The sequence below is a fragment of the Bombus vosnesenskii genome, unplaced genomic scaffold (assembly GCF_011952255.1).
Source record: "Bombus vosnesenskii isolate JDL3184/JDL3185 unplaced genomic scaffold, Bvos_JDL3184-5_v1.1 scf7180000013918, whole genome shotgun sequence".
In the NCBI taxonomy this organism is placed as follows: Eukaryota; Metazoa; Arthropoda; class Insecta; order Hymenoptera; family Apidae; genus Bombus; species Bombus vosnesenskii.
In genome coordinates this window covers 465,109-475,732 of record NW_022883281.1, presented here as the reverse complement: position 1 = coordinate 475,732, position 10,624 = coordinate 465,109, and the positions used below count along the sequence as shown (strand labels likewise).

Genomic DNA, 10,624 nt, shown 5'->3' with positions numbered 1-10,624 from the left:
CAATAACCTCATTACAGTGCCAGGAATCCCATCCAGTCCAGCTGCCTACCTGGGATCGCATTTCCCAACGGTCATCCTTATGTCTGCTTCCTCGATGCCAAACCCTCCTTCTTCGCCAGGTAGGATCGATGTCTCTTCCTGTGTAGGCGGTCGCAGTTCCTGCCTGGTGACAAAGAGGTCGTCCAGGATTCCCTCCACTCTATCTCTTCCAAGGAGCTCCATTGGCGCAAACCGCATCATTTTCTTCCTCACTACACGATACGGCCTGCCCCATTGATCCTGATCCAAGATGGAGCAGAACCCCTTCCCACTCTCCTCCATGCTACGCTCGATCGCCCTTTTCAGTCGCCTCCTAGCATCCTTGAATTCGGTCACCAGGACCTCGACATCATCCTTGCGGGCCGCCACCGCACGCTGAGCTCTTCTTCTAGCTCTTAGGGTTTCGCTCCTTAACATAGCGAGCTCATCGCTCCATCAATAGTTGGCGCTCCTCTTCGCACCCACTGGGTACCTCCTCTTCAGGTCCACGGCACACGTATGCTCCAAACTCTTCTGCAGTCGTTCGCCGCATGTCGTCTCGCCAAATTTACAATCATTTCCGTTATATACTCCGTCAAATTTATTTAAAGAACCCTCTACATCCATCTCTTTCGTCAAGTATCTAAAAGCGCCAGACCCTCCACCCGCTTAATATTATCCCTAAATTTATGTTCAACATAAAAATGGTCAGAGGCTGAGTACCAATCTAGAACCCTACTCCCTCTCCAACTCAGCCTCATTCGTCTATTAACACTAAGTATATCCGGGAAGCTAGTCTCTCCATTTCTCAGGAAGGAGTAGTTTCTCGTCGTCCTAATAGGTATAAGCTCATTCCTCGTTATAACATCAAGTAGGCATGTTCCCCTACGTTCCGTGTTAGAGCCTCCACACACCGAGGATTTCACATTAAAATCACCGGCAACCATAATCGCCGGTGCTCTTTTCCTCCGCTCCTTTATGACCCCTTCCAGTTCCTTCAAATAATCGTTGAACTGGTCCTTACCCTTATTGGGGGAACAATACCCACTGACGCAAAACACATCACCAACCCTGACCTCTACAATCCCTACATTTCTTATCAGAGTCTCGCTCGCCGCATGTTTTCCATTAAACAGGGTGACCCATACCGATGGATCCCCACCCTCGTCATTAAACCAATAAGGCAACTGCCTATAGGGCTCTGTTACGACCGTTCGCGGAGAGACGCGGTCGCGAGGAAAACGCGTCAGCGAGAGGCGTAACTTCTCGCTACGATTCGGTGAATCGACGCCGCGAAGTAGTCGTTCCCCTGTTTCGTTTAGGATAACAGAGGTAGTTGATTTGAATATGACACAGTAGTAAGTTATATTTCACCGTTTATTCCACAACTTATAACGAGGATAGTTACACTGGTGCGTATGTACGCGATGAGTGAGTGACTGAGTGATCTGCGGGTGTGTATACCCGCTCGAAGGATGTTGACCGTTCGAAGGATGCAAAAACAGTACTCTTGGAAGACGATGCTGTCTCGGAGGAGAGCTAAGGATGAGTGTGTCTAGCGCACGGGACCATCGGATTGGTTGGTGCCGATGTTATTTAGGAGAGTGAGGGAATAGGCTTCGTTTTTAATTGGTTAAACGAAGGGCCTTAACCGCCCTCGAGAGAAAGTGGTTAGTGGGAGGAAAGTTGCAGCGTACGTGACAAAAACTGACTTTCCCTTGTTAAGCCGTGGTAGACAATAGTCTCTAGAAATTCCTCCGGACCAGATGTTTGTTTCGTTTGAAGGACCTTTTCTAGGAAATCTATGTGATTTATGGAAGGTCCTTGAAATCATGGAAGATACGCTGCGAATATCCGAAGACATCTGGTTGCCATATTGCCAGCGGTGTGTGGCCTCGGCTAGGTAGTGTTACGCGACGTAACAGGCTCGGAGATGACCACTATGTCCACCCTGCTTTCACATACGCACTGCATCATCAGGTCTTGCGCAAGCCTGCATCTGTTTAGGCTTATTTGTAAGACCCTAATTGGGCCCCTGTCTATTCCTAACACCTAAGCGCACTATAAGGCACACTAACGAACCCGTTACATGCCTTGCATTTATACCACCATGTTTCAGACACATGGCGCATCTCGGCTCTCTATCACAATCTTTCATACTATGCTCAGCGCTGCCGCACCTCCTACACAACTCTCTGCCAGGATATGCAACAGTACACCTTGCCGCCACATACCCCAACATGTGGCACCTGTAACAACGCCGAACATTAGCCAACTGCCTGACGGAGGCTATCGTTAGCCCAGTTCTCAGTCCTCTTTCTCTCTCTTTACTAGGCACTCCACTCACCACCACCATTGCGTGCCCTATGGTGCCGCTAGTCAATTATGCACCTGGGATGGGATAAAACGCCCGAGAAACTGTACGAGTGCTACTGGTCGAGTTTTAAAGGCCAAATACAAGCTGAACTGCATCCCATACCCAAGACTAGCATACCTTGGCATACAGTGCACATGGACATAACGGACAAGTTAGGCGGGAAGAGTGACTTGAAGTAGTACGTCATTGTTTTGGTCGACGCTTTCACCAAACTGAATGATTGAAAAGATGAAACCAAACCAATTGAAAAGATGTATGAACATAAAATGCTTTGTTAAGCAATGATAAGAATAAATCGAAATGACAACGTATTGGTTTGCAAAGAATTTGTGACGCATTCAGTGAAATGAAAGGAAATCAATTTTTGATAGATGTCAAGCGTGTGTTGTTAAGAACAGACGATACTTTTGAATGGACATTTTTTTCTTGCTTTCACTCGTAGAATCGACTGGCGTACGAAAGTAGGGACACCCGGTCGAAGAGCGAGGGAGCGGGGGAGGGATGAATTAGAATTGAGGCCCTCTTTTCTGTCTAATTATCATTTTTACTCTTTGCATACTATGTCGTCTATGGTACCAATACGTATACATTGACTGTCATAAATATTCGATCGAATATTTAAGAAAGAAGTGAATTATAAAAATATTTCCAAAAGGAGAAAAGAAGAAACTACGTTCTCTAAAACGAAGGTAATAGATTGTACTATTTGACCAACAAACTTTCTAACGTTTTCTTATAGCAACAAATCTAACAGAAATATTCAGCAATCAACAAAAGTTTTGTTACTAATTTCATTTCAAATTCTATAAAGAATGTTAAGAGAGGAAGAGCGAAACAAAGATAATGTATACAAATATTTCTCCTCAAATATATATTATACCTATTACCATAATTTATTTATCTCCGTAATTTTAGCAAATCTTGTATTCAATATAATTATAAACATAATTCGATATGCAATTACCTTATGGTCAGTACTAAAACGATATTTAAAGTACCAAAGAATATTTGAATAAATTTAAAAAGTGGAGATATACAGGATGCTCCAATATTTTCTGCTATACTTTATCAACGTATTCTCTAGGTAAAATTAAGAAAAGAATGTCGTATAAACGTAAGCGTTTAAATGCTCTATTAAAAAGCTATAAGAAATATACGAACTGATAATGGGCTGGTATTTCGTCGACACAGCATAAGAAGACATTGCAGATATCTATTTCATATGTTTCCACAAATTTTGATATTTACTTGCCAAGATGGTTGATTTAGTCAACCAACGTATGGATGGTTAAAAACGAGATCACCAGCTATCACGCCAACAGATGTTTACTTGTGGGCGACTGTGAAGAAAAAGTTTAATAAGCATAAATTAAGTTTTTCGCAGACGTAGTTCCGCATTCACAATAATGGCAAACATTTATTTGATACAACCGACATTTTTATATCTTACATTTTCTGAAATATTAAGATGATCCTTGATCACGCCGTGATGTGGTAGATAATACCCGTTGCTTGTGGGGTGATCAGTGGTGATCTTAGTCATGTGGTCCATGTCTAAGTATTCTTGAATCACCGTACTATATGCGGTTTCAATTTGTTTCTCGCGTTGAAATCGGTGGTGAAGAGAAGCGAGTCTGTTCATCGCAATGGATTTCGACGATCCAAGTGAAGGAAGCTTCTCGCTGAATGACAGAGCGACGATGTATCGCCCTTCTCTGGTGCGTCGGACGTGATTTCGGAAGTGCTTCTCACATTGTTGTTTCGCTTCCGAAAGGTACGGGGTGAGCGGTCCCTCTTCGATTTTCCAAAAACGGGCGAGATCCGCTTGTAGATCCGTTGTGGTGGCGCTAAATGCGCGTGATGTTGATTGAGAGACTGGGCTTCCCGATGATCTAGCTAGTTGGAGATTCCTAGGTATTTGTATAGTTAAACGATTTACGGGTTGATCTGGTACCAATGTCGTTATTGTCGATATGATCAAAAACGTCAATGTACGTTCGTACGTGCCGTCCATGGAGGTAATCGTGGCCGTGATATATCACGCTATAGCGTTTCGAGGTCGTCGTTAAGGTGTCGAGGGATCCGATTGGGACCGAACATTTCTCTTGCTTTATTCCAAGTGATTTAGCATGTTAAAGCCGGAGTCTAGCAAAGCTCTACATCTGATTAGTTGTGTCTTGTTATTTAAAATGCGTTGTGACTAACAGATCGTGATGCAGTGGGTCAGATGGAGACATAACTGGTGATTCGGTCCCTTTTGAAGTTGTCGATTTTCGCCGTCATTGTTTCCTCTGTCGTAGAGGACTAAATATGGGACTGGGTGTGAAGTTCCGACCGTAGCCAAGTATGGTGCACTATGAAGAATTGGGTCCGTTGCTGCAGGACCAACCCACCACTAGTAGAGTACTTGATGGGAGATTTTCCAGAGGCGCGTATTATCGAGTCGTGTCCCTTCACCAACGTCGGGATCGACTATTCTGGCCCATTCTACATCAAGGAGAGAAGGGATCGCAATCGTCGAAAGGTCAAGGTCTACGTAGCCATATTCGTATGTCTGGCAACCAAAGCGGCCTATATCGAGCTAGTCTCCGATCTCACAACCGACGCCTTCATTGCCACTCTACACCGATTCATCTCTCAGCGAGGATATTGCGCGACAGTTCACTCGGAGAATGGCACCAACTTTGTCGGGGCCAACAATGAACTCAAGGAACTCTTGCAATCCGATGACCACAAAGAATGGGTGCAGGTTTTTCTAGCCAACAACACTCAGTTTCAGAAGAAGAGTGCAGCGGGCTGTGGCAGCTAATAGGGACAACGCTGGCCAGTTGGTAACTGAATTCAAGGAAGCAAGGAGAATGCTAAGAAGATCGATCGAACGCAAACAAGGAGAAAAGTGGTAGGAGTTTTGTGCAACTATGGATCAATATCCTTGGAGTAGATCATATCGAGCTGTAAGAGTTAAAATGGCTCGAAATACACCGCCGGATGGTCTCCGTAAGGACAGAGTGGCGAGAATTCTGGAGGATCCTTTCATCGCCAGACGAGTGGAGCAGGGAGATGAAGTACATTGGTCTCAGATCCCGCAGACGCATGAGGAAAAGGAACAAGATCTGCGCACAACGGATTGAGTCACTACCTCTCGAAGAGGAAAATTGTGGCGCACTGCCGTGATAGTCGGTAATAGGTGCACTGTTGCGGAACCTAGTGTATGATGGGCTCTTAAAGATGTTGGACCCGGTTAGGGAATTAGATGCGATTGCGTTTGCAGATGATTTGGCACTGGTGATCATTATGCGTAAGCCGCAGGACATCGGCGACAGGGTCCGTGAAGCTATGAAACTGATCACGGACTGGTGTAACGATACGAACCTTCATCATACTTATCGGGAAGCGAGTCCCGGAGATTTTGAAGATTGACGTGGGTGGGGAGATCATCACCAGAAATACGATAAGATATTTGGGGATGCTTTTGGACAATGCCAGGAGGTATTCCCCCCACCTGGAGCAAGTGTGTGACAAGGCATAGACGTTTGTGGGAGCCATTAGCAGCTTGTTGCCGAATGTTAACGGACGCATCGACACCGTGAGGAAACTATATTTCGGTGTCTGGGAATCGATGTTCTTGTACGCCGCGCCGATATGGATATCTGCCCTCAGCATAGAGAAGAACAAGAAGATCCTGATAAGTGCGCAACCGGCAGCATGTCCGTACATATCATGGCCAGGCTCCGGTGGAAGGAGTACGAGGCTAAGAAGTGCTTTAGCGAAAATCTGCTTGGGGAAGTTCATGATTTGATGGAGGAATTGAAGAACCTGAAGCAAGAGGCTGAGGACAAGTGGATTTTTGAATGGACGTTCCACAATCCTTGCAATTGGACTAGAAGACTGATCGGGGTCCCTTGTACTTCATTAGGAGAAAAAAGAAGATAAATTATTATGTGATGCAAATCCTTACCGAGCACGGTATCTGCAACCATTGCCGGAACAGGATCGGTAAGGAGACGCATACCAGTTGCTGGGATTGTGGGAATGACCTGGATGATGCCGAGCACGTGTTATTTAAGTGCTCCAGATGGGTGGTGGGAGAGGACTGCGCTTGAATCCGAGATGGGGATTGAAATCAAGCTGGATAACGATATTGTCGTAAGGATGGCAGCTGAGGATCAATTATGGCGGAGTTTCATCACATTCTGTACTAGAGCGATTAAGTCACGTCAGCTCAAGGAGAGGAACATGAAGGTGCGGAGTGAAAAAGTGAAAAGAAGAAGAAGAGATACGTGAAGTAGGTACAGAGGTTTAGGGTACGTTTATGTAGAGACTAACCCAATGTATTATCGAATGATTGTGCCGGGTTGGAACCTCGAGTACCGCTTTAGATCCGGCAAGGAGGAAGGGATTTTAGTGGGTATGGCGATGTTATCTGGCCGAGACCCACATAACCCATGCACGCGCTGCAATGTGTATGCGTCACGCATATTGCCCTCCTCGCAGAAGAAAAAGGTTTTTCTAGTCGACCGGCAGATAGAATGTAGCGCTTTATATATGGTCCCCTCATTCACTATACTTTGACGGCTTATGGGAAGCCGTGGTGAAATCGTTCAAACGCCACCTCACACGCGTCGTCGGCAAGGAGCTACTAACCTTCGAACACCTTAATATTCTCATCGTTGAGATCGAAGGTATTCTAAACTCTTGTCAACTGACTCCAATATCTTCAAATCCCAATAATCTCCTTGTACTCACTCCCGGCCACTTCCTAATTGGCGCTACACTAACGAGTTTCCGGAAACGAGATTTCAGAGCGACTGCACCAAGCCGGTTATCGTACTGGCAGTTCATCAATCGATTCAAACAGCATTTCTGGAGCCATTGGTACCGGGAATACTTAACCGAGTTGACCAGCTGTAACGAGTGGAGCAAAGGCAGTCATGGAATTTCGGAAGGCGCTATCGTAATCCTCTGAGAAGATAACATTCCATCAATACAGTCCTTGTCCCGCGTCATTAAGATGAAGGAGCCGATGAAATCATCCGGACAGCTAATATGCAGACGGCAACGAGTATCTTGGGTCGTGACGTCAAACGGTTGGTCCCTCTACTTTGTCAAGCCGATCCAGACGAGTCCGGACAACACTCTCAACGGCGAGAAGATGTTACGACCGGTGTCTCTGTGCGTAACCCGGAATCCATCCCTGGGTCAAAGCGACACTAGCTGTGCAAATATAATTAGTCGGCCCGCAATAATCCTAAGAAACTGTGTCGTTATAAAATATATTCAAGACGAGACGGTCCTTATGGTTATTACTCCATCAGGTAAAAAGTGGGGAAACGTGCGTTTTCCAGCCGCACATTGTAACCTGTTAACTCAGTGTTGTAATTAATTCAACCACCTCTATTATCCTAAACGAAATAGGGGATCGATCGTTTCGTGGCGTCGATTGTATAATCGTAACGGGAATCTACGACTCACGTTGACGCGCTACCTCGCGATCGCGTTTCTTCGCGAACGGTCGAACACCAGAGTTTTTTCAAAGATAGTGTACCTTTTTCTGCTAGCCGATGGAAAGACGAATTCAACGCTTTATAAAAAAGGCGAACTTGAGTTGGCCGCGAAGCTCTAAATCGAAGCAAATGTTGAGTACACATAACTGTTACTTTAGGTCTTGTACAAATACGTATGTTTAGTTCTTATATAGGTTTACATGCTGAATACTTGTGCTGGTAAAATATAAATATTTTCAAGTTTTCCTATGTTATATCTGATATTGAATATGTTATTATTTACGCACGTTTAATTTACTTACAGAAAAGCTGCCGGCGGTCTACGCTTCCCCTTTTAATGAAAGTGTACAGGTTAGTAAATAAATCGAATATCGAACGAAGCAATGAAACATTTCCCATTTTAGTTGTAGTTTTTATTGTAGTAGGTGCGCTTCGTAGGTATTAGTGGCTTGAAAATCTCCACTTGAATTTCAATACTTTATGAAATGCAATCAGCTCAAATGCTTATGTATAATTTATTAAATATTATTTAAAGAAATTGATTTCTATATTTTCCATGACGCGGTCGTAAGGCTGTACGTAAAATACCATACACATGATGTAGTTTGTAAAGTAGCCACATAACGCGCTGATTAAAATTCATTATAAATATTAGGTTGTTCGAAAAGTATCTTTCTTTCGCAAACGTGTTTTGTAGAACAGTGCACCTTCATACAAACGTGAATCCAAGTTTGTGAAATGTCGCGGTGTTGATCTCAACAGAACGAAGTGGACCGTACGTAATTCGACAAAATAATATAAAACAAGAAACGTTGTGCGCCTATTATTTCCTCATAAAACGAAAGAAACTTTTCGGACAACCTAATATTTTTAAATAGTATGTATCCTAATATCTCTGTTAGATAACCTATTTTACTTGAAATAACTAAATATATTACTATATACTAATAATTGTGATAAATTAAGTTTCAAATTAAACAGATTCAGCGATGCATTTACAGAAATAAATGACTATGAAATGTGGAAAAAGGTAAATGTGTGACAGCAGCATTAGGAACTATGATTGCTCCAAAGGGGGAATGAAAAACGTGTCAGAAATAGACGATTAGAGAACTGTGTTATTAAAATATAGTATCTGTAGGATCATAAGTGAAGACCGATAGACTCTGGTGAAATCAGTTGTTCCAGTTTCGATATGTATCGCTTATCGACAATCAATGCATCGGTATAAACGGACATAACACTTACAATTTAATTCACTCGACTGTGGTATAATTCACTCGGCGAATATCACCTCGTATGTCAGCAACATCAAAGAGAATTATTTGAATCGATTGAATGTTATCCGACATGTAACCGCATCGACTGAACGAGTTGATTAATCGTGGAATATGGCAAACCCACTCAACGAACAGGCTATTTACGTGATATTCCGTAATTGAATTGACTAATACGGAAAACCAAGACATAATAGCATGATACACCATTTTGTAACACAACCAACACAGGTGTACTGGAGAGTGAAGCATAAGTACATGTACAGTTACGTTTCTCAATTTCTCGATTACTACCTACTCCGAATCAAACTTGTTTATTCCTATGAAATCACAATAGTTTATATTTTAGCATTTGAAATCGTTATTGTTACCTTTCTGTCAACTTTTTATTATGTCCCGTGCTTTAACTAATCTCTTCTTAACACTGTATTTAAATATAGGTACCATCGTATGTTAAACTATAACGAAAGTAATTCTTTCCAAACTAATTAAGAAGCGGCTTTTTCTTTAAATTTCCCGTAACTTTGTAAATAATTCTTGTCACGTTCGAGTTAAGCTATCTTAATATGAAAATAAGTAGACGGGGTGTCCCACTAACACTGTTACAGGGCGATATCTCCGATGCCTTTAATAATAAAAATGCTAAAAGAACAAATTGTTCGTTTTGAAGAAAGCAAATATTACGGCGAACAAACAATTTTCACCACGTCGTATCTTTCGAGATCTCAGAGACATCGATGTTGTTTCAAATGGGATTATTAACCTACTAATATTGGAAAACCATTAGTTTAGTAGATATTTCAACTTTTATTTTGTAGAACCTGTCGTATGAAATACGAGGGAAGACGTAGGACACCTTTTTTGTGTTTATTTCCCTTTTCTTTCATACGATGAGTTTTACAATATAAAAGTTAGTTAGGTTACGCAAGTAGGTTAATAATTTTTTATACAGAATCTCGATCTACGTCGACCAGTGTATTAAAAGATATATAATTCCATGAGCTTTACGCGCCCACCTACAGAAAACCTAATAACATCAGAAAATGCGAATTTCGAAATATCTTTGTCTTACAATGAATAATTATTATATGTAATTATTATTGCTGATATCAAAGAAACACTACCCGTTAGACCTAAACGCTAGATTTAATTAGATATTCATATTAAGTAATATTTACTTATTTACAACACTTACTTATAAATTATACTAAGTATTAACTTATTATAAATATTTAGCCATGTCACTGCGCCACGCCAGAAAAAATTACTGAAAATTCTCAATGCGAGAATTGATTGTAAATATTACCAAATACAAAAAAAAATATCAAAGAAACAGACTTGTGAATACAATTTCTTTCAAAACAGAAACTCCATATAAAGAATTCCTCTGAATTTTAGTTCGAAGCTTTATTAGAAATTCTTGACACGAGTCATTTAATTTACAAAAT

At 42.1% G+C, this 10,624-nt stretch overlaps 1 protein-coding gene across 1 annotated transcript in view; it reads left to right on the top strand.

Moving 5' to 3' along the window:
* Window positions 1-8,200: 8,200 nt before the first annotated feature.
* The window catches only part of LOC117239311 (lachesin), a 274,618-nt gene continuing 272,194 nt past the window's right edge, over window positions 8,201-10,624 (top strand). Inside the window, exon 1 of the mRNA XM_033504802.1 lies at window positions 8,201-8,250. The gene's annotated coding sequence lies outside the window, so the exon portion shown is untranslated. The remainder of the gene's footprint in view (window positions 8,251-10,624) is intronic.